The sequence below is a fragment of the Dipodomys merriami genome, unplaced genomic scaffold, assembly GCF_024711535.1.
Source record: "Dipodomys merriami isolate MVZ:Mamm:240054 unplaced genomic scaffold, mDipMer1.0.p SCAF_230, whole genome shotgun sequence".
NCBI classification, from domain to species: domain Eukaryota; kingdom Metazoa; phylum Chordata; class Mammalia; order Rodentia; family Heteromyidae; genus Dipodomys; species Dipodomys merriami.
In genome coordinates, this window is record NW_027203716.1 from 574,486 (window position 1) to 599,709 (window position 25,224).

At 35.4% G+C, this 25,224-nt stretch overlaps 2 pseudogenes; one reads left to right on the forward strand and one right to left on the reverse strand.

Moving 5' to 3' along the window:
• The first annotated feature begins 318 nt into the window (after positions 1-318).
• Positions 319-412, forward strand: LOC138835224 (U6 spliceosomal RNA; annotated as a pseudogene).
• A 15,018-nt stretch (positions 413-15,430) lies between these two features.
• LOC138835204 (periphilin-1-like) lies at positions 15,431-16,095 on the reverse strand (annotated as a pseudogene).
• Between the last annotated feature and the right edge of the window lie 9,129 nt (positions 16,096-25,224).

Sequence of the window (25,224 nt, forward strand, 5' to 3'; positions counted from 1 at the left end):
TTGAATCCATTAGCTCCACAAAGCTAACTCAGTTGGATAAATAAGTATTTGAAAAAGCCATCATCTTTGGACCTGGCTATAAATGTTTCAAAGTATGATCAAATTTAAAATGAAAAAAAAATTCATTGACACAAAAATTGCAAATGTGAGCAATAGACTGAACAATATAAATTTTTTCCACTATACATAGAATTTTAGGAAAATAAGATCAATAGCATTGTTAGGAACAATAAGGTTTCCTTGTTACAAATAGGCAACCAAAGATATATGCCTATTTAAAGATTGCATCATTAACTGTTTAAATTTAGAAGATACTACATGCTTCAGCAGCACGTATACCAAAATTACAACAATACAGAGATGATATGAAATACAGGATGATATGAAAATTTGTGAAGTAGTCCAATTTTTTCATTCTTTAGATGCAAGAATTGAAAAAAGTTATTAAAAATTTGATTACAAAAATACGAGTGTAACCATACATATAATTCATAGAATTGAAAGTAAGTTTGACATCAGTATATTAAGTTTTCACCTTAGGGAGGCCTTTAAATAGCATAAACTTTACAAAACTCTTTAAATTAGATAACATTGTCATTTTATCCCAAAGAAATAAAATAGTATAAGGACCTAGGAAAAAAGGAATCTTAAACTGTTTCTATATGGAATGCAATCTTAAAGTACACATTTATTAATGAACCTATATATTATAAAACGATGTAGAATTCAATGTATTATATCTAGGAGAGAATGGAATAGATTATGGAAATTGTACAAACAACAGAATATAGAATATTTTAAAATATACTTTTCTCAGACAAGCACTAGAAATACCTTTAGTTTCTGTACTGCTCATTTCAACAGATAAGTTAAAATTATTTCTGATTTAAAAAATCACAAACTGCAGAAATTATTATAAATGTATACAAAAACTCTTGAATACATTTTGACATAAAAGTCAGGCAATTGAGTTGGAATAATACGATGGAATACATGAATTTTTACAGTAAGATATTGCTGTTAATTTGTACTGTGAAAATATTTTGTACGGACCAAAGAATGGACTGGCACATTGAAATTTGCAAAGCTTAACAGAACCATTATGACTTAGGAAAAGTTTGTACAGCCTTCCACAACTTCAAAGAGGTAGTGATACATACTTATCCTTTTGGCAATATCAAATACATTTTCTTCCTAGTTGTTCTTTAGACCTGGTTTGAGATAACGGGTCAACAGAAGGTGATCCAGCATATCTTTGCTATCTATATTCCCAGCAGCAAGATGCAAGAAGTCAAGAGGCCTTACGTTTGGGCATTGGTATCTGCATCATGATGCAGTAAGAAAGAAGACACTCTGGTATTATTCCACGTATAAGCATTGTGCAGGGGTGTTGAGCCATCCACAATTATTGCATGAATATCTGCCTCTTGTGCCACCAACTCATGGATAATGTCTAAGTGTCCACAGTAGGCTTCCCGATGAAGAGGGGTATACTCATCTTCATCCCTAGTATTCACATGAGTGGCCTTTTTGAAAAGTAGTCTTGCAACTGTAGTAAGCCGATTATTTTCGGCAGCCCAAAGAAGAAATTGTTTGGATCCTATTCCATTCTCTTTTTTGGCAACTGATACCATTCCTCACGTATTCATCTCGTTCCTCATCTTCATTAGAACTGCCTGTCAGTGGGAGTGAGGTGTCCATATATTTCCCCAATAGTTCACGCTGGTTGAACTGAAGTCAATATTGAATGGTTAAACTGAAATATAGTGTGGGTCCAAGCTTGAGATGAAATGTACTTTGCTAATTAGAAGGCAGAGATTTAGAAGACTGATATCAAGGCCAGTTCTAAAAAATAAAAATTCATGAGAAACTACAAAAACAAAGAAAGCTGGATATAATGAAATTTCCCTGTTATCTCACGTTTGTGGAAGCCATTGGTAAGCTATCATTCCTCAAGGTAGGCCTAGCCTGAAAAATAATCTAAAGTGATTAGAGCATTAGCAACTTCAAGCACCAGTAGTGTCAAAGGAAAAAAGAAAAGAATAAACCAGAAAAGGAAAGGAAAGGCTAGAAAAAGAAAATATTTGCTCTTCATTCTTGTAGTTACTTGTCATTGGATACAACCATTGAGAATAATTTATTTACTGTTTTAGGATTCAGGCCTCTCTAATATGAAAGCATTGATTTCAGGTAATTATTGTATTACTACTATTTATTAACTCATGGGGATTGAACCTATGGCTTTGTATATATTAGTCTAGTCCTACAAGTGAGATGTACCCCAGCTCTCTTGTATACTTTTGGAAATAGTTTATGAATTCTTCAATAGTTACCTATTCTACTTTTCATCTTATCTTTTCTCTCCCACATTTTTCCCTATGTGTTTAAGTTTATGTGCTGAAAGCATTCTTCAATTTTATCTTCTAAACTTAGAATTTTGCTTTTGAGTTTACAGAGAAGTTGGTTATTTTCATGACATCTTTTAAAATTATATACAGATAGATGCATTTCACATGTATGATTGATTCTTAGAATTCATTGCAATAAGCGATATTTATATGGTCATATGCACATAGGTATGGAGACATTGTGATCCTCTCCTAAGAATAGTTTCCCTTGTTCCTGCCATGTGAATGCTTAGAGTGCTCTTAGTTAATCATATCCAAGTGTAATTGTATGTCTTTTACTAACTATTCGATTAACTTGTAGATTTATAGACATATCTAGTTATTACAAATGAAGACAACCGTGCAGCATATATTTAATTAGATCTGGCTTATTTCACTTAATATCATTTTTTTCCATTCTTTCCTTTTGTTTAGGAATGGAGTAATGGCATTCTTTCCAATGGAAGCACAGAATTCCAACAATACAACAGAATTGAAGATCCAGAAATGAATCCACTCCTATAGGTAAATAATCTTTGACAAGGAAGCCAGACACACAGGATGGAAGAAAAAAAAATTGTGCTGGTAGAATTGGCAGTATACAGAAAACCGAATTTAGATCCTTATATATATCAGTGTATCAGAATCGATTCCAAATGGATCAAAGACCTCCTTGTAATTCCAGATACCTTGAGATTGTTACAGGAAGAGTTAGGAGAAACATGACGGCTCCTTGGTCAAACTTCCAAAGTAAGTCTGGATAAGTGGGATTACATCAAACCAAATCAATCAGTTGTCAGACTGAAAAGCCATGAAGAAAAATGAGATCGTGTAGCACAGATTTATTTGGGAGCAAAACCACAGATGAGAGCCTCAGCCAATAATAAACACTCCTTTCACTAGGTTATTTATGGTGGGATTTACATGAATATAAGAGTTTTCTGGTGGGGATTAGTAAGAAAACAACTAATGTAAAGACAGAGATAGCATGTGAAATGAGTTGTAGCTGGAGAAATGGAGGGATTAAGGCAGGAGGGGAGTCAAATTCAAAGCCTTGGCCTGGTGCCAGCTCAATAAGGCATAGGTGCACAAAGGAAGGGGTGTAAAACAGGAATGGTTATAAACAAAACACAGGTCTGAAGCCTCAAAATAAAGACCCCAGTCTGGGTGGACCAGTCTCGAACATGAGCTTTTATTTAAATTAACTCGCATGAGTTTAGATTTTGCAGACTGGGATGGTCCATAGTCACAGGCAATGTCTGCTATGTCAGGTAATCCAATGTACTCTTTCACATGTTACCCAATAGCCAGGTTTCAACACAAATGCTTACAATGAGATTCTTCAAATGAGCCTGCGACCTTTCCCTCTCATGAATCAAATTTCTGTCAAATGATTTCTGTCTTCCAGATGTTTACACATTTCTCATGATCTTTTCTACTATTTTGTCTTCATTATTGATGTTCATAATACTTTTGTGTTTTTGTGTTTTGTTTTGTGTTGTTTTGTGTTGTGTTGTAAACGTGAAGTTTAATGGTCTACCTTGTATTTTTTGCTCATGGCTGATGACACTCTATTCCTCGAGCCACATTCTCACCTTCTGCTTCTTGCTGGATAATTCGAGATAAGTTTTCACATTTTGTTGTTTGGACTGATATTGAACTAAAATATTCAGGTCTTAGCCTCCTGGGTTTCTAGGATTGTACACATGAATGGCTAACACCAATCTTTGCTTTAATGTTATTTTAATTATGTAGTAAAGTGGAAGTATATTTGTGTTGTGTGCAATTTTCAAATACAAGTTTGAATCAACTGGATATAATGTAATTGTTATCAATTTTAACAGTTGAATCAATGAATAGTACACATTCCCAAAGAAATATAACTGAAAACAAAAGGTATAATTGTCTTCTTAAAAAAAGTAATGGAACCGTGAATTTCTTTCACTTTAAAATTTATGTTTTATATAACTTTAATTAGCAGAATAAAAGTAAATATATTAATTGTATACCACAAGAAGCAAGGTGATTATAGTTAAGAATATATATATTTCATCATAGCCAGAAGATAAGTTTTTGAGCATTCTCACTAAAAAGAAATGTTACTTGCAGAAGTTAATGGATATGATGTAGCTTGATCGTTACACAAAATATAAATGAATAGGATTACGACTTAATATTTCATAAATATGTAAAAAATAATTATGTAGCTAGGTGCTAGTGGTTCATGTTTGCAACACCAGCTACTAAGGAGTCTGAGAGCTCAGAATCATGGTTCAAAGCAAGCTTAGGCAGGAAGTCCACGAGACTCTTATCTCCAATGAGCCAAAAGAAAACTAGCAGTGGCTCAAGTGGTAGAGGACTAATCTTGAGCTGAAGAGCTGAGGGACAGTGTACAGGTCCAGATTTTAAGCCCCATGCACCAAAATTAAAAATAAACATATATATGCAGATATATATATATGTTTGTAAAATTATATATATAATATATAATGTGTACCACAATGAGTGTGTAGCGTTATTTCTACTATAAACTGTTATCATTTCATTAAATTGGAATAACATATTTCTACAATAAAATATAACTAAAAAAATTTAGTCCCTGAAAGCAATTAATCCTGATTAAAACATTGTCATGTACTATAAACCCTAAATACCAGAGAGCAGCTACTGAAGCAGTTCTGGCACTATCATTTGTTTTATTCATTCTACTTAAAATCTTCTCTTTTCAAGAGCATTTAACTGCTATTATTTTGGAATTGTGGTTAATACTTATTTGACTGCTATTTTTAAAGAATGCACCATCCAATACTGGTTTTATTTTTCTAACTTTTTGTGTCTAATCTATTTCGGAAACAGCTATTTGAATTACATGAATTGCTTATTGAAATTGAATCAGTGTAGAGAGGAAAAGAAGAAAAAAGTGTCTCTGTGGGTATGTCATGTTAAAAATGTACTTACAAGGTATTTATTTTTATATCATCTATTTTTATTATATTTAGATTCTGATAAAATTTAGCCTCTCAACTCACCCAATGATAATGCAGTCTTATTTCGTTTCTGCCAAAAGCGAACAACAAATTATGATTTATTTATTTAACAAAATGTTTTAAAATTATCTTTATTTAAAAAACAATTTTTTACATTTACATGGGCAGGTAGCCCCTCTGTACAGTATGTTCTCAAATAAAATAAAATAATATTAAAAAAAACAATTTTTTAAAAAAATTAGCCAAAGCAAATATTTTATTACATATTTAAAGTCATGTTCAGACACTATGGTGGAAGCCAGACAGGAGAAAAAATCATGTTTTTATTCTTCTTCGAGGCACTCTGATTTACTTCACCTATTTCTAAAAGAATGAAATTCTTGATTTAAAGCCTTTTGCTTGATATCCACAATGTGTCATTCTTCCTTTATTAATAGGAGAATTTGGAGAAAGGATGAGAATTCACACTAGACAAAAAGGAAAAGAGAAGAAGAAATCTAGATATTTTGTTCTTCCTCATCTCAATCACAATGTATGAATAATAAAAAAGATAACCCCACAAGTGATCTCATGGAGAATGCTTCTTTATAAAAATTGTAATATCATCAAACAGGAAAAGTTGTCTATTTGTTTAGTTTTCGTTTAGTATTTGTTAAATTCTTGTGTGCTACAGTCAACAATCATAAAAGCATACAAGGATGGTAAGAAACTAACTTCTCAATATTATATTCTAATATTAGCTTAACTCTTGTTGTGTTATATGTATGTGGCTATATTTGAGTTTTGCCTCAATTTCATATGCTATGTTCTTTCAGTATATAAGTTGAAAGAAGATTTCCTCTGGAAATATGCTATTTTTATAGCTAAGAGAAAACAAGTCAGCTGTCAGCTGTTAGACAGGGAGAATTGCATAGAAATCTGTTGCCAATTCTCGTTCATTTTTGTAAGCTAAAGTAAGTCACATGACCCATCGCATTGCAGAGTAGAGTTAAATCTCACCTACAGGGAGCTGATGCAGGACATAGAGTAATATGCCAAAATATGCAACACTTGAGATAAAGAGGAAAAAAATGAGAACTATAATACAGTCAATCATACTTGCTATCACATATGTCTCTGCAAGAAGGAGGCTATTATGTACATTTGTTTCTAAAACTACTGAGATGTTCAAATCATGTCTTTTATGCTTGGATGTTACAAGAATTAGAGAACATTTTGATACTGAGACAGCATAAAATCTCATAGAAAGCTGGAGTAATCATTTCAATACTCCATTTTGTTCTGCTAAGAGAAGAAAGCATTTTATAGTCAATACTTTATATTTTATTACCTAGTATCTTTTTTTTCCAGAAATGGATTTTGTTAATGTATGTGACTATCCACCAGAATAAATGCATTCATTTATCTGCACCTTGTGCAGATAGTATAGTCAAATAGATGTAAATGGGCGTTCATCAGTAGCACTTTTTAAAAATCCAAAAAATGTGGGCAGGGAGCCAATATACATATTGTCCCACCATCTCCTTCCACATCCTCCTTCTTCCTTCATAGGAAAAACAATCAATAAAAAGGCTTAGATATTTGGCTCTTGACCTTGAAAGTGGAAGCAGAAGAGGACTGTTAATGGTGTTTTACATAATAATGTCACATGTAACACCTCTATGTGTCCTGCAGGTCTTAACACTGTACTTGCTTAGTGATGTGACAAGAATGTCAGCCTTATTGGACTTAGTATTGTTTTCCACTTCCTTTTCTACCACCTGGCCTAAATTATAATACATTGTAACAGAATGAAAAATTAATGCTATCTTAAGAAAGTCATTAAGTCTCTGGGAATGTGGCTTCATGGTACAGTTATTGTCTAGCATGCATGAATCCCTGAAATCAATTCCTCAGTACCAAATAAACAGAAAATAAACACTGGAAGTAGTGCTGTGCCTCACATGGTAGAGTGCTAGCCTTGAGCAAAAAAACAAAACAAAACAAAACAAAAAACTCCTCAGGAACAGTTCCCTGGCCTTCAGTTCAAGTGCCAGGACTAGCAAAAAAGACAGTTAGTAAATGCAAAATAAACAACCCATACTTGGAAAATGTAATTGCCCTTCCATACTGATACCTGACAATAGTCCTTAATTAATTCATGTGCTTTACCCATATTAGAATACAGTGTTGAAAGAAATGTTTTGTTAATAGGTCATAGTAATTAATGGCAGAAATGTGCTTTGATATCAAGTGAAGTTTAATACTGGAAATTCAAAGCTTCCAGGCATTTCAGTGGTCACTGCTCATCACAATGAGACAGGTAGTCTAAGTAAGATTTGAAATCTTTTTGCTCAGTCATGGCACCAAAAATGCAGAGGCTAATTAACAGTTATGACTGAAGAGAAGAAATAACTCCAAATGGAAGGAATAAATGATAATAATAATAATAACTAAGGTATACCGGTGACTGTTAGAGGGAACCATTTTTGGTTATTGAAGAACTAGTAATCAAGTAGGCTTATTCCTCATTGCCTTTAGCATTCTAAATCTCCTTGGCTAGTTTTTAATTTCTGTGTGATAAATTGTATCACCTTCTGTGCTGTTCTTTCATACCTGATCTTTGCCTTGTAAAAATCTCACTTCATTTTTCTCTATTTCTCTGTGAACAATTTGTGATACTAAGTCCACATATGCAGTCAGTAGAGGATGCTAATGTAAGAGTTGCATAGCACATTAGTCCTTAGTGTAACAAGATGGAAAAGGAGGACATATTTATTGCTACCTCAATTTTTCTGAAAAGTTGCAATGTCACATCATTTGATTCAAATTTCCATTCTTTGTCTACATAGTGTTATGAATTGCACATAAATGCAAATATGAGCTGGGTGCTGGTGGTTCATGCCTGTAATCCTAGCTACTCAAGGAGGTTGAGAACAGAGGATTGCAGGTCAAAGCCAGCCTGGTCCGGAAAGTTCATGAGACTCTTATCTTCTGTTAATCACAAGAAACCTGGATGTGGTGCTGTACTTAAAGTGGTAGAGTGCTCAGCTGGAGCTGCAGAGTTGAGGGACAGGGCCCAGGATAAGAGTTGAAGCCCTATGGCCAACAAAAAATGCAAATATGACTTTAAGTTTCCCCAAAAGGAACTACAAAGTCAATAGTTTTCTTCCCAAGAAACAAAAATAATTCTAAAATGAATGGTGTACCTACTTTGGTGAGTTATTTAAGTTATGGCTTCTTTGCTGGACATATTTTCTTCTTTTAAAAATTGTCAAATATTAGATTTATAATAAACTTCTAGTATTTCTTGGTTCAAAACAGAAATCTTATATCACTTGGCTTTTTTACTTTCTCATTTCAAAGCCAACCCAGGCAGAAGAGTCTGTCAAATTCTTATCTGTAATTAAACAACCAAAAAGCCAGAAGTGGAGTTTTGGCTCAAGCAATGGAGTACTAGCTTTGGGGGAAGTTGGACAAGGAAGAAAATTTTTAACGGACATGGTCTAGCATCTGACATCAAGCCCCAGAACAAGCACAAATTAAACAAACAAATAAACAAGCAAAAAACAGCACATATTTCTTTGGGACCATCCTTAAAGCATTGGATTGAGAAGAGACTTCTTTTGCTGATCATACTGACTCGATCTTGCCTTTTTGGAATCCTTATTGGGATGGAGAACTCAGGACCAGACTAAAGGAATGGATAACTAACTCCTGCAATAGGAAAATCATCTCAGGAGGGAAATATCCATGCATAAGACTCTTTACAACCTCCATGTCTTTGTTTCTTTACAGCAGAACACTTTTTTTTTGTCCGGTCGTAGGGCCTGAACTCTGGGCCTAGACACTGTCCCTCAGCTCTTCAGCTCAAGGCTAGCGCTCTACCACTTCAGCCACAGCGCCACTTTTGGTTTTTTTCTTTTTTGCTTATGTGGTGCTGAGGAATCAAACCCAGGGCCTCTGGCATGCACGGCAAGAGCTCTACCACTGAGCCACCATCCCAGCAGAACACTTTTTAAACTAAGTTATTTCCTTTTTTCCTATGCTGGCCTTCAAATGGCACATTGTTTTTTAAAACTCTCAACTACAATTTTACAGACATGTTTTATATGAGTAATTAACACACTCGAACAAGTCAGGGACAGAGTTTCCTTCAAGACTTGGATTCTTTTCTTGTTCAGTAAAAAGGAACACAAATTAACTTGAATTTTGTCATTTCTCCATGTTCAATTCCTCTCTTGGGATCAGTTTCCACTTGCAGTAACAGTTCCTTCCACTTATTTCCAGTAACAATCTATGGCACTGCTCGAGTTAAAATGAATGTTTTCTGGCTTCCTTGAAATAGCACAAAGACATCTTTGGACATGAGGTGACACCTGTTTCAGGGACAACTTAGCAAAGACAAATATGGAATTTAAATAGCTTATAAAAACATTATCTATTTTGTATGTCCCTCCCCCACAGTATAACCCCTGCTTTCACTATATTTGATGTCGGTATAATTTGTGGAGGAGATGGGGAAAACAAGTCGTTTAATGATACAGGTGGGCCCGATGCAACAATAAGAAGTACATGTTGTCATGTCAAAAACGAACTCTATAACTTTGGTTCTCTGTAACTTAAATTTAACTGGAAGAAGATTCTCAGAATGTTTTTCTGTGAGTGTGTATGTTGTGCATTATTTCTTAAGTGTACATAAGTTAACAATAGGAGAAACAATAGGAATAATAGGAGAAAAAAGTTCTGTGTTTAAGTATATTTGTTCAATATACTACAGAAAACTCTGCAAATAAAACAACTATGAAACAATAAAGTCAATGCAAATATGTAGATCTATGGGAGTGACATAGAGAAAGCATTAATACTAAGTGGAACATGAAGGATGAGGACACTCTCTTTCATCTTCTAGCTCTAAATCATGGTTGCTAATCACACAAATTTGTAAAACGTAGAATGGAAGAATAGTTCTTGTTCCAAAGCAAGTTAGATATAAGAGCATGTACTTAACGGGAAAGAAAAAGTCCACGTTGAGAGTGAGGGAATTATACTAGCAATGAACTAGTGGCTAAGATCTCATTTCTCTTTCTTTCTTTCATTCATTCTTTCTCTTTTCTTTCTTTCATTCATTCTTTCTCTTTTCTTTCTTTCTTTCTTTCTTTCTTTCTTTCTTTCTTTCTTTCTTTCTTTCTTTCTTTCTTTCTTTCTTTCTTTCTTTCTTTCTTTCTTTCCTTTTTCCTTTCTTTTTTTTTTTTTGATGGTCGTGGCAGGGCTTGAACTGTGGGCATGGGCAATGTCTCTCCGCTCTTCAGCTCAAGGCTAGTGCTCTACCATTTGAGCCACAGCGCCACTTCCAGTTTTCTGGTGGTTAATTGGAGATAAATGCCTCAGAACATTTCTTTCCTAATCATGCTAGATTTGAATTGCAATCCTCAGATCTCAGCCTCCTGAGTAGCTAGAATTATAGGCGTGAGCTCAAGTGATAGAATACTAGTCATGAGCAAGATTGCTGAATAAGGTTGCTGAGGCTTTTGCATATATACATACAAACATACACATACACACAGAGTAACATATATGCAAACAAACATAAACAAATGAAATAACTCTCGGAATGTGTAGAAAAGTTTAAAAAACAATATAAAATATATCCTGAGTAAAACTAGATCATGTGATAATTTTTAATATTAGAAAATCCTCAAGTGAAATTTCTTCAAAAAGTTTGAGAATATTACATAGGTAGGAACCAGAGATAGTAAGAAAATCAAGTAATCATTATAAAATGGATTGGATCCATGGAAGAATGAATCAGAGACCCTGCATGTGCATCTGAAAGTGTTCATATCCTGTGTTAAATGTTAGCACATCTTTGAAAATAGTACATAAACAGTTTGAGCAGTCGGAGAAGTTCAGAATTGCTAGTATGTAGATTAAATAAACCAACAAACTATGACAGGGCAATGTGATACAAGCCTGGAATTCTAGCAGACTAAGACAAGAGATTAGAGAGTATAATTACATAGCGATACCTTCCCTGGGCCAGATAGTATAATTTTATCTCCATGAAACACCAAACAACAAGAAAGGGATACACAGTTGGAAGTTTGGGCTAATTTGTGTCATTATGTTTTGAGAAGTCGTTTCCTATTGAAATCCAAAACACTTATAATCCTCAGTTGTGTTTTTAATGCTCTCTTCATTACAGAACATTCCTAGATGCAAAATGGCTCCTGATTCCCAATGAAAACTTTGAAAAAGTAAGCATCCTTCTGTTGGATTCCAAAGAAATGATGAAGGATTACAAATGTTTAAGCTTGGAGAAATAGCAAAGTTCGTCTAATGTAGGACTTTGTAGACCTTGCTAAATTAGAATTTAGATTTAAAATAAATATTTTGTCTTTGTTTGTAATTTTGTATTCTATAAGATAATACAAAATTATTTTTAAGTAGAGGGGTTAATTGACAAATTCACAAATGATTCTGGCATTCTATTTGCTTAAAATATTCTTTTAAGCGAGGTATAATTAGAATTTAGTTAATAGATAATACATGTATAATATGATACTGTGAATAATCTAGACAGAGTTGGCAAGAAATGAATGAAATTAATTTGTTAATTTAGAAAAAGCAATTTTTTTGAGGCTTTGGTGTAACAAGGTATGAAGGGAGTAATTATGTGACGTCTTGGTTTGTGTCTCTATTTGTAATACAGGAAGAAATTTCCTTAATTATGTGCCTCTGTATTCAATGAGAAAAATGCCAGGGCTGTAGTTTGTTTTTATTTTGTTTTTGTTTTTTTTTTGGTCCTCAGTCCTGAACACTGGAGCTGGCCACTCTCTCTGAGCCGGTTTTTGCTCAAGGCTTGCGCCCTACCACTCAACCTCAGTGCCACTTGTGTCTGGCTTTTTCTGAGCTGTTTATTGGAGATAAGAATCTAAGGAGCTTTCCTCCCTGGGTGGGCTTTGAACCATAATCTTCTGATCTTAGCCTCCTGACTATCTATGATAGATAAAAATATAAATATAAATAATATTTGCAAGTGTTCTGATTTCAAGCATAACACTGGGGGGGAAATGTTTCAGAAAAGTTTAATGTAGTGTTCTTTTCACAATAGGAACGGCATCACATTAGCAGAAGTGTAGTATTTTTTTGCAATAGTGATAAGCTATTCATGATGTGAATTAAGGGAATATTGAGGTGCACCTTACAAGTTGGAAATTGTTGGGCTAGGATGAGTTTATGACATAAAAGCTTGGTATTGGTGGTCATAGAAATAATAGCTTATTCTTGAGGAATTAATTATAACACACAGTAGTTTTATCCTCTACAAGAATGTGGCTATATTTTCTGTTGATTTCTGAAACCCCCATTGAAACTGAAGATATTGCAGAATTAAATAACATGCAAATAAGTACTGTTTTGAATGTCTCTCTATGTCTGTGTACCAGAGACATTCAAAAATTGAATGTCAAAATTCTGGTTCAGAATTTGAAAATGAGTAGTTAGTAATCGTAGTAATTTTGAAGAACACATATATTCTGTCCTCTTAACAATTATTCAGTTTTAAAAGTTAGGAGCTTCCAGAGAATTAAACTGTTTTCTGTTTTACTATGTGACAATACTAAAATTTTTTTTTCAAAATAATGGCAAATATATTGTGAAAATATTGTATAGTTGGAAAACGTTCAAGTTGATGATCCTCTGATAAAGAAGGGGGTAATTAATTCAAATTAGATGCAAAATAGTGTTCATTTTTTAAAAAGGTAATACACCTAGAATAATATTTACTATAGCAATACAGTGAAATTATGTATTTTTTATTTAAACTTGATTGCTTTATTTTGTATTTTTTTAAGTTCACAAAAAGCTTTACAATATCTATTTTCCCTGTTGGTCATCAAGGCTTTATGGTAAGACAATAAAAGTTTTGTCACATCATTTGGGCATTAATCAAAAACAACAATCTACAAATAAGAGCATTTTGCAAAATATACTGTAGAACACATCTGAATATATCTATCCTAAAATTAGAATTTAAAAGGCATCAAAAAGCAAAAATCAAATAAGCTGTTAAACACTGACAAACATCAGAATGCTGCCAATGGAAAGCTATAACAGCTTTAAATGCTTGTGCCTGTACTGAAATATATGTTAGTAAACATTTAATAATTTCAATAAAGTGAATAACACCTCTGCCTATGGTAGTGTCTCAAATTTTACTTGTAAAAAATTCTTGATTAAAGGAACTGAATTCTGGGAACAGAATATTTAAGGGAAAAAAAAACACCGAGAGGATAAAATAATATCAACATCAATGACGCCCTGATCTTTCTAAATTGAGCAACACATCATTATTTACACTGAAGAATAGCAGATAATATATGGAACTTTTATTGGGCTTATAGTTTATAAATGTTGAAAAGTTAAGAAGTTAGATTTCAAAGAGAGGAAAATTAAGGTGGTCTTAGAAAACTTAAATGGCCTTCATCAAAACTTGCAAAATGATACAACACATATTTTGAAGCACAAATCATAAGCTACATTAAAATTATTTATATTGCTATTTTGACATTCAATGTAAATTTTAGGTACTTTTAGATGAAGGCAACAATAAAGGGCATAGAAATATGCCAGAATTGAAGTGATAACATGGTAAAAATGGAAAAAGAATGGGAGTATAATGCAATTGGGCAGTAATAACAAACATGATTGTTAAAAGTGCCGTATTAACTAATGCTACAAAATTTTATTTTGGTTCAATGCACAGGACTGCTGAAAATGGCGAGGAAAAATGGAATATTCTAATGGTCCCTGTTAAATTCTTAACTAACTCATGATTTTGTTGGCTCACTCATGAAAGACTGGAACACACGCAGACTGCTTGCTAACTTACTAATTCTTCTTTGTTTCTTTCAAGAACATTTGGAAGGTTAAGACATTTAAAAATCAACAGAACAGGGGCTGGGAAGGTGGCTCAGTGGTATAGCGATTGCCTTGCATGCCAGAGGCCCTGGGTTTGATTCCTCAGCACCACATAAGCAAATAGAAAAAAAGCCAGAAGTGGTGCTGTGGCTCAAGTGGTAGAGCACTAGCCTTGAGCTGAAGAGCTGAGGGACAGCATCCACGCCCAGAGTTCAGGCCCCACAACCGGCTCCCACCCCCCCCCAAAAAAAATTCAGCAGAACAAAACACTCATATTATAGAGACTAATAAAAAATAGTTTGAAAAATGGTTTAAACCAGTATGGGTCTATGGAAATGTTAAACACCAATCTCCTATATTTGCTGAGTTTTTTCTGTAGAAAGTTATTGCAGTAATTACATTTTTAAAATACTCATCTTCCACCTCAAATTGATTTCTTTTATTCTTACTATATGATATTTAATATTTGATCAACTACAGTACTCAAACATTCATGAATATTTTAAGAGAAAACACTGTTATATGTTTTGAGAAAAAATTGTTATGATTTAGAATTTTGAAAGTTGTTTTGTTGCTGAATGAGAACTGTTCTGAAAGCAAATCTGCACTAAGATACCAGGGTACTGTTTATTAGGATGGTATCCTCAACTTGCTAAAGGACTAATAAAAAAGTCAGCAAAAAAAATCACAACTCAAAATGGTAACAGTTTTCACATGGCGATCTCTGCTCCAAGAATGCAAAAGACTATCATTTTAAGTGGAATGATCTCTACCTATAAATTATACTCAAATGACTAAACAAATCAGCATATGTTATCAAAGACAGTAAAGTAGAGTAAGTACAAAGAGCTACTCTCCAGGATTGTTTTACCAAAGCTTAGCAAATTAACCATCATTTGAGGGGAGAGATGGGGAGTTGCTGTGGGAATATGGACTAAGTGAATTTATGTTTAGAAAAAAATTATAGCTAAAGTATCTTTCCAAGACTATTTTAGACCTTTGACTGAATTGGAAATATGGCCAAATAAAATATTGCTCTTCGTCACAAAAGTCCCGTACATTAAAAAATTACACAGTTCCACAGGTAGATGAGGGAGTGTGGTTATATCTAGAAAGATTACTTTTAATGTTTATTATACCTAGACACTTATTCTTCTAAAAATGCTCTCCAAAATCTTGAGCAGAATTATCATACTCTGCAATTTAATGCTTCAATTGTTCAACACAACGCTCACCTATTTCATGTAAATTTTGCCTCAGTGCAAACTGTATTGACTGTTCTAATGAAGGATCTTTTTCAATCAGCATTTTCACAACCATCCCGAAAGTTTTGCAGTTTTGCCGATAAACCTTTGATGAAGGAACTGTTGAAGAGCTTGAAGGTGAAGTGTCTCATGATGTTTTCAAAGACTGAGTAGAAGGCTGGGGAGGTAGCTCAGTGGCAGAGCACTTGCCTTGCATGCATGAGGCCCTATGTTCGATTCCTCAGCACCATACAAGCAAAAAGAAAAAAGCTGGAAGTGGTGCTGTGGCTCAAGTGGTAGAGTGCTAGCCTTGAGCTGAAGAGCTGGGGGTCAGCGCCCAGGCTCAGAGTTCAGGCACCACAACTATGCTGAGACTTGTGGAATGAATATGCTCTGCTCCGTCCTGGAGAGTAGCCCCTGCTGCTGAAACTGGAGCCAGATCTGTTGTGTGGAGAGTCCTTTCGACCTCCAGGTGACTCTGAAAAATGGATGCTCCCTTTTATGGGGAGAACGATCCCTTGAAAAATGGGAAAAGTAGAAACTTTTTCTTCTAAAACCATCTCTTCCGTTCCTCATGGTGGTTGGAGAGTAGACAAGAAAGAGTGAAATTTTATTTTATGTAGCTTATGTCCCCTCTTTTTTATTCTTTTCATTTTTTCCCTTTCTTTTTTGCATGCCTTAATTGCTGTTCTGCCCAGGCGCAGATATATAACCTTCATCGATTATTATATGCTATCCCCCATTGAGTACTCACATAATCCAGAAATTTATTACTCTATTCACAAACTCTTAGGCTTAAATTCTTTAATAGCAGTATTATCTCTTTATACCTATATAATTTTCAAGTAACTAATTTTAAGGATTTTTATTTTTTAGTTTTTCATATTTCCTTTCTGTTCCTCCCCTCCTCTCATCCTATCCTTTTCTTCTCTCAATAACATTTCTTTATATTTACATAATTTTGAGTTTCACTTTTTAAATTTCAATTGTTCTTTTTCAATTTTTTCTTTTTTTAATCTCTCTCCTAACATTCTGTCCAATCCTTTTCCCTCTCTGAAATTAGAACTTGATTAAATTCACTCCCATTTTGCCTTTCCACATACAACTAAACTTATTTCTCCCACATATTTCCCTAAACGTAATAATTTCTGTTTTGCCAAATTCTTCTCTGCTGTTCAAAGCCTATTAATCATACTTGTTTGAATAGATTGTATCTGTTGAACTACATTTTATCTGCAGTCATTTTGACTGTGCAAATAAAGGACTCTGGTTGATGCTTGCCTTAAAATACTATTCGAGCACACAATTTTACTTTCTTACCAAATGGTCAGAACAAGACAGAAAAACACAAGAAAAATGGCAAATCCGGGTATCTCAACTCCCATTCATGATAATCAAGTGACAGAACAGTTAATGAATAATCCAGAGGAGAGTCCCCAAAAAGCTCTACAAACACTACTGCTAAACATGGTGAATGAAATGATTGAAAACTTGCAAGCGTCTCAGGATTAGCATGATAGGAAGAGAGAGGAGGCAAACCAAAGATCAACACAGAGATCTCGTGAGCATGAGGAACTACTCAAAGAGTGATACAAGAATTGCGTGAGCATGTTGAGAAGAGTCAATGAGAAATAAAGGAATTGTGTGAGCAGGCTGAGAACAGTCAAAAAGAAGGACAGGAATTATGTGAACGTGAGGAAGCTAATCAAAGAGTTATACAGGAATTTTGAGAGGGGGATGAGAATACACAAAGATCAATAAAGGTATTCATGGAATCTATAAACAGACAGCTGAAAGAATTCAGGTAAATCACAATGGGAATGCTGAATGGAGCCCAACAGAAGGAATGGGAGTTCAAGGAAACCATAACCAATCAACTAAGTGATTTTAGAATAAACACTGAGCACAAAATTAAGGAAGTAAAGAATTTCATACAAGATCGAAAACAAAGCTCCAACAAAGAATTTGAAGCCATCAATGCCAACCAATTAGAAGGAAAAGAAAGAAAAAAATTAGAAAGTCTTGACAGTAGGTTAGACCACGCAGAACATCGAATCTGAGGGAGTGAGGACAGCCAGGTTATTATAGAGAAAGAACATACAACTATCCAAGACAAATCCAAAAAATATGATACATCTATTCACCATTTGGGAGACACCATCTGACGGCCTAATCTGAGGATAATGGATGTGGAGGATCACATAGAGACATAACTTAATGGTCTAGCTAACTTGGTTAATAGGATCCTAGAAGAGAATTTCCCAAAGATGCAAAAAGATAGGCCTATTCAGATACAAGAAGCTTTTAGAACTCCAAATAGACTAGACAAGAATAGGATATCCCACCATGACATTATAATCCGTACGGGATCAGTTTAGACAAAGGAAAAATTCCTTAAAACTCTCAGGGAGTAAAAGTCAACCACTTATAAAGGGAAACCATTTAGAATCACCTCAGATGTCGCAGCAAGACAATTAAAGCAAGAAGAGCCTGCGCTGATCGAGGCCATGCTCTAAAGACAACTATCAATCAAGAACAGTGTAACCAACGAAACTCTCCTTGATAACCGAAGGTGAAATAAAAACCTTCCATAGCAAAGAAAAACTGAAACAATATGTCTCCACCAAGCCAGCCCTATAAAAGATACTTGAAGATGCCTACACATAGAAAAATCAACAAGACCACAAGAAAGGCCAAGAAACTGCACCCAAACTGAGAATCCAACAACCATAGGAAGAATCCAGTCACTGAAGATCCCAAGAAGGTGGATTACAATGCAGGAACTCTCAAACACCTATCATTCCTAACTCTGGACTTAACTCTCCAATTAAGTGACATAGATTGTCTAGTTGGATTAAAAAGCAAGATCCTTCTATCTGCTGCCTTCAGAAGTCAGAACTGGTCCATAAAAAAACATATTTTGAAGGTGAAACAAAGTCTACCGGGCAAATGGCTCCGATAAACTGGTGGGAATTACAATCCTAATATCACATGAAATAGACTTCAAATTAAAATTAGTGAGAATAGATAAAAAAAATGTCGCTACATACTAATTACGGGATGGGTCCTTCAGGAGGATATTACAATTCTACATCTCTATTCACCAAACCACGGAGCACCCAAATTTATCTAATAAACACTACATTCCCTCAATTTTCACATAGATCCAAAGACATTAATTGTTGGGAACTTTATCACACTCCTATCCCCACTTCATAGATCAACTTGGCAAAAAACTCAACAGAGAAACCACAAATCTAAAAACCTAGATTTAACAGACATCTACCTAATATTTCACCCAGCAGCATCAGAATACACGTTTTTCTCAGCAGCACACAGAACATTTTCCAAAATAGACCACATTTTAGGTCCAAAGCAAACCTGTCCAAATTCAGAAATATTGAATTTATACCTTGCATTACTAAGAACACAAGGGAATAAATTTAGAACTCAACACCAAAAGCCACCAAAGAAAGTCCTGTAACATTTAGATGCTAAACAACACACTGTTGAATCACCAATGGGTCATGGAAGCGATTAGAAAGAAATTCCAGTGTTCATGATATTCAACAAAAATGAACATATAAAATTACCAGATCCTCTGGGACAAAGCAAAGGCAGTACTCAGAGGTAATTTTATAGCTCTGAGTTCCTTCAACAACAAATTGGAGAGAGCTGAAATAAAAAATTTAGATAGATCTGAACCTCCTTGAAATAGAGCAGCAAGATAAACCCCAATCCAGTAGACGGAAAGAAATAATCAAAATTAAATCAGAATTTAATGAATTAGAATCTAAAAAAAATACAAGGAATCAACCCAACAAAGAGTTGATTCTTCGATAAAATTAACAAAATAGACTTTAGAAAAACTTAGAAAAAGAATAGAACACAGCAAAATAAATAAAGTCAGAGATGAGAATGGAAATTTCACCACACAAACTACCAAGATTCAGAACACTATAAGGGAATACTTCTCAAAACTTTATGCTAGTAAGGTTGAGAACTTGGCAGAAATGGACCATTTCCTAGCAAATATTGACATGCTGAAACTAAACCAAGATCAGTTGAACCATCTTAAAAGGTGCATATAAAGCATTGAAATAGAAACAACAATAAGAGACCTCCCATCGAAGAAAAGCCTAGAATAAGATAAATTTACAGTGGAATTCTACGATACCTTCAAAGCAGAACTTACACCAATACTCCTTCAAATCTTCAATGAAATTCAAAGAGAATGTTCACTACCGAACTCATTCTATGAAGCCATCAATTCCCTCATCCCAAAACCAGGCAGAGACTCATCAACGAAAGAGAAGTATAGACCCATTTCTTTGATGAACATTGAAGCAAAAGTTCTCAACAAAATTTTGGCCAGTGGACTTCAACTATTCATCCAAATAATCATACATTATAATCAAACAGGATTCATTTCAGGGATGCAAATGAATTAATATAATTCATTACATCAACAAAAGCAATAATAAGAACCACATGGTTATCACAATAGATGCAGAAAAAGCATTTCCAATACTCGTTTACGATAAAGGTTCTGGAAAAATTAGGAATCCACAGAACCTGCCTCAATACAATAAAGGCTATATATGACAAACATACAGCCAGCATTATACTTAATGATGAAAAACTAAAGCCATTCCTCTTAACTCAGAAATCAGACAAGGATGTCCAGTCTCTTCACTTATCTTCAATTTAGTATTAGAATAACTAGCTACAGCAATAAGACAAGATGCAAATATAAAAGGGATCCAAATGGGGAAAGATGAAGTAAAACTCTCCCTCTTTGCAGATGACATGATCTTGTATTTAAAGAATCCCACGGACCTCACTCTCAATTTAATCAGGTTGATTCAAAACTTTGGTAAGTAGCATGGTATAAAATTAACCCTCTAAAATCCATGGCTTTTCTGTATGCCAACAATAAGGAAAGCATGGATGAAATCAGGAAAGCAACTACATTCGTAATAGCTCTACAAAAAATAAAATACCTAGTGAAGAGCTACAGTAACCCCATTTTAAGATTAACCCCACCAACCTGTAGCTGTGCTTCCCTCAGAACAACCTCAAAAGAGGAACAGTTCTCAAAAAACCGCAGGTTGCCACCAACCCTTCCCACCCTCAAGGAATAGAACTGTTGCCTAAGTGTACCATCAGAAAAAGGTTAGTGCCATCAGGGTGGACTTAAACCCCCCGAACTTGTGAACTTGCTTATGTGGAGACCCTCTACCCTTGATTGTTTGATACTATAAAAGTTGTGTTAATTTTGTGCTCAGGGCCTCCTAGCATCACTGGTTACCTATTGTGCAGAGTACCAAGCTCGAGCTTGCAATAAATGACTCTTTGCTGTTTGCATTGATCATGGTCTCTGGTTGTCTGTGAGGGGGCATCCAAAATCTGGGCAATTCATCTGGGGGCTCATCCGGGATTTCCCCCCATAAACTCACCCAGACCCCAAAGCATGGAGTGGTGAAAAACCCGGCCAGTAAGTTGAGTCATTACCATTCTCTATTTTTGGTCACCTGCAGGTTCTGTATCTGTAATTCTGCTTTCCCGCGGGATCTGTATTCTGGTTGGCAAAGAGTCTTGTAGAACACGCTATAGGGCTCCCACGGGGTCTGTGGGAGAATTCCCCAGTCCCCATCTGGTGAATTGCTGTTTAGTGCAACATTTTTGTGGAAATTTTCCATCTGTAGTCTGGCACTTTCATGCCGGCATTTTTTGGAGAATATGCCATCTAAGTCTGGCCCTTTCTGGTTGGCAATTTACAACCCTCAGCATGTGTCTTTTTCTTTAGTTGTTTCTTTCTGTTGAGTGTTTTGTTTGTCGTTCTGATTTGGCACCTTCAATTTATCAACCATATTCAGGATGAAACTGCCACTGACTACCTGCAAGTGCTCCCAGCAAGATTTTAGCCTCAGGCCTTAGCCCAGGGAGGTCTGAGCATGTGGGAGAACCTGTCAGTCTGAAGGGATGGCCACTAGAGACTTCTTTCCCTTGCTCCAAGATGACTTGGAATTCTCCTCCTTGGAAGGCCCCTGTGTGTCACGTTTGCAGGAATCTAAATGAAAAATCCTCTGGAGGTGAGTAGAGGGGACTCAAATCCCCTGGTAAATGGATTTGAGGCCCAATTGTTAATAGTGGTGAAATGTCACCCCATTCACTGAGACCTGATTTTGTCTTTGTGGCCACTTGTCTGTCTTGTTTACATTGGTGTGGTTTCTGTTCTGTTTTCTGAGGTGGGGAAGTTCTTGGTGAAGGTGGCCAGCTCACTCACCAGACTCTGGATTCAGCTTTCTGAGTGAGAATGGTGCAGAGTTCTGATAGGGATGAACTGGGGGCCCATTAGTCCCCAACTCAGCCTTTGGTTGTTGTCTAGTTCTGTTTAAGAATTGGTACCAGTTTTAAGTGTGGATACTTGGTTTTTGTGTTTATTTGTGTTTTTGTTATTTATTTGAACATTTCTGGGGAAATAAAAGTTTCAGCCCCTAGCTGGGCTCAGTCACAGACCTGCTATGCCCCTCTTCCTGTGAGGCGTGGAAGGTTGGTTCCCTTGACGCCTCAGGCCACATTTTCTCCTTGTGGAGTCTGCCAGTGGGGAGGGTGTGGAAGGCTTTGTGCCTGGTTTGGACTTTTCAACTAGCCCTGACAATGTAAAAATTTGAAAAGTGCTCTTGTCTAAAATTGGATTAAAAAAATCAGGCCAGTTTAGTTTCAGGCAACCCCCTCCTCCAGCCCTCCTCCAACAGAAGGGATTAAAAAGATCCATTGGTAAATTGCCTTGCTAAACAAGCAAGCTCTGGGAAAATGAAGCTCAAAAAAGGTACTTAGTTTAAAAGAAAAATTGTCTTAAATTTTTGTTTAAAAATTTAAAAAATGTACATACAACTGATGTTGATTTTTGTGCGCTTTAAGATCTGTGTGAGTGTTTTGTATGTGTTTGTGAACATGTTCAAAATAAAAATTGTCTGCATGCTGTAACAATCGGGTGAGTTAAAATTTAAAATGTAAAAGGTTATGAGGTTTGGACCTTACCAAAATTTTAAAGAACTTTTACATTGTTTTAAATGGATTTTTAGAAATTCATTAACTTAAAAATTAGAAAATCTGGTATTTAAAAACCTAATATTTTATAATGCATTGGCTGTTTGGGATTTAGTTCCCTTGGCAATAATTTGGGGATAAATACTAAAAATTTACATATAAAGGTTAGTTTTACACTGTCAAAAAATGTTACCTGTTCTGTCTAAAACTGTATTTTATTTAAGAACCCAGAAAAGGAAAAAGAAAAGAAAAGGGAAAAATTTAGAAGGTTATGTGTTCCTGGCTAGGTAGAATCAACGCCCCTAAAGTCAGCTTGAAGAAGTTACAGAATATAGACCTCAGACCACCATTCCCCTTTTAAGATCAAGAGTCCAGAGTCAGTTTTGGACAAACGAGGCAAAATAGATAAAATAATTATTTTAAAAAAAAAATAGGCATAAAGAATAGTGTTAACAGCTGTGCAAGTGTTCAGACTGCATCTGTTGGAGAAGGTTACAAGATTAAGCCTTTTGTGTTTGTTTACAAAAATATATGTTTAGTAAAAAAAAATTGTCATTTTGGTAAATTATCCTGGGCTATTGTCTGAACAGTCTTAAAATCCAACGGGGCCAAAGCCTGCCATGTCAATGCAGTTTGTGTAGGAATTTGCAGCCCAGCATGAGCTGTGACAGTCCTTGGAGTCACTGCGAGACCTGCTGATGCAGCTGCACACCCTAATGGGTAAAGTTTGAAGACCGGCTGACAGTCAACTGGAAGAAATCTATATCGTCACTCAGACCACCTCCACCGTGGAAAAGTAGTCTGAAATCCTTTCAGGTTCAATCACCTGAGACTCAACCCAGTTAAAAGCTGCTAAAACTAAGATCTTGTGGGACATTCTTTTGGGTAATATCCAAAAACCCTCTCTATTCCCACAGTGGATATTGGGAGAAAGGATATCACTGGCTTGCTTGCCATAGGCACTTCAGTGCATAGTGACTGGAAATCCACTTTATAGTCACAGCCTAGTTTGTCTCTAGTATGGTAAAAATCCGAGTGTGTTATCAATGCAGGTAGTAAAAGGAATAAGACGCAGCTCTGCTCTTAGCCTTAAAATCTAGCAAAATTCTCCATCTCAGTGGTGTTTTGAGGCTGTTCTGAGATAAGTTGGTTCCACAAGCAACAGGAAAAAATGGGCAGTTTTACACTCTAGCCAAAAGAAGCTCAAGGAATTGTAAAGAAGAGGAGGGTAGTAAAGGAAGCCTTGGGGAAAAAATTGGTATCCTTTGGATAAAAATAAATTAAAAAGGATTTCTTAAAATGTGTAAAAAATATAAGGACCTTTGGTACTGTTATTTTTTTACTCACAATTGGACCTTGTAAAAAAAGAGATCAGTGTAGTCCATCTCTTAGCTCTGAGATCCCAATACCAAACTGTAAATATAAAAGACTGTGTCAATTAGGGGACCATGATTAGTTCCTGATGCTCTAGAAGAGGATGGAATGAAGAGCTACAGAAACTGCATTTTAAGATTAAGCCCAACAACCTGTAGCTGTGCTGCCCTCAGAATAACCTCAAAAAAGGAACAGTTCTCAAAAAACCGCAGGTTGCCACCAACCCTGCCCACCCTTAAGGAACAGAGCAGTTGCCTAAGTGTTCCATCAGAAAAATGGCAAGTGCCATCAGGGTGGACTTAAACCCACTGAAATTGTGAACTTGCTTGTTTGGAAACCCCCTGAACTTTTGAACTCGCTTGTGTGAAACCCTCTAAACTTGATTGTTTGATATTATAAAAGCTGTGCTAATTTTTACTCAGGAACTCTTAGCATCACCAGTTACCGAGTGTGCAGAGAACCAAGCTCGAGCTTGCAATAAACGACTCTTTGCTGTTTGCATTGATCGTGGTCTCTGGTAGTCTGCCAGGAGGGATCTGAGATCTGGGCACTTCACCTAGGAATTAACTTAACTACAGAAGTGAAGGATCACTATGATGAAAAATTTAAAAACCTGAAAAAGGATATCAAAACAGAACTTAGGAAGTGGAAAAACCTCCAATGATCCTGGATTAGAATGATCAACTTTGTGAAAATGGAAATATTTTCCAAAGCTATCTACAAATTCAATACGATACCTATGAATATTCCAGCTTTATTATTCATGGAAATAGAAGAGTCATTCTAAAAATTCATATGGAACAATTAAAGACCCTGAATAGAAAAAATTATCCTTAACAGAAAGAACTGTGTTGGAGGAATATCAATACCAAATTGCAAACTCTACTACAAAGCCATATTAAACAAAACAGCTTGGTAGTGGCACAAGAACAGACCTCAGGACCAATGGAATAGAATTGAAAACCCAGAAATGTACCCACAGCACTATAGCCATCTAATCCTCGATAAGGGAGCTAAAAATTAGGATGGAAGAAAGACAGCCTCTTCAGTAAATGCTGCTGGCAAAATTGGTTAACAGCTTGTAGAAAACAAAAGCGAGATTCTAATATATCACCCTTCACCAGAATCAACTCCAAATAGATCAAAAACCACACAGTCGAAGGACACTCTGAAAACATTAGAGGATGGTATAAGAGAAACCTTAGGTCTCCTTGGCACAGGCTGAAATTTCCTGAAAAGAGAACCAGAAACACAACAAATCAAGGAAAGGTTGGA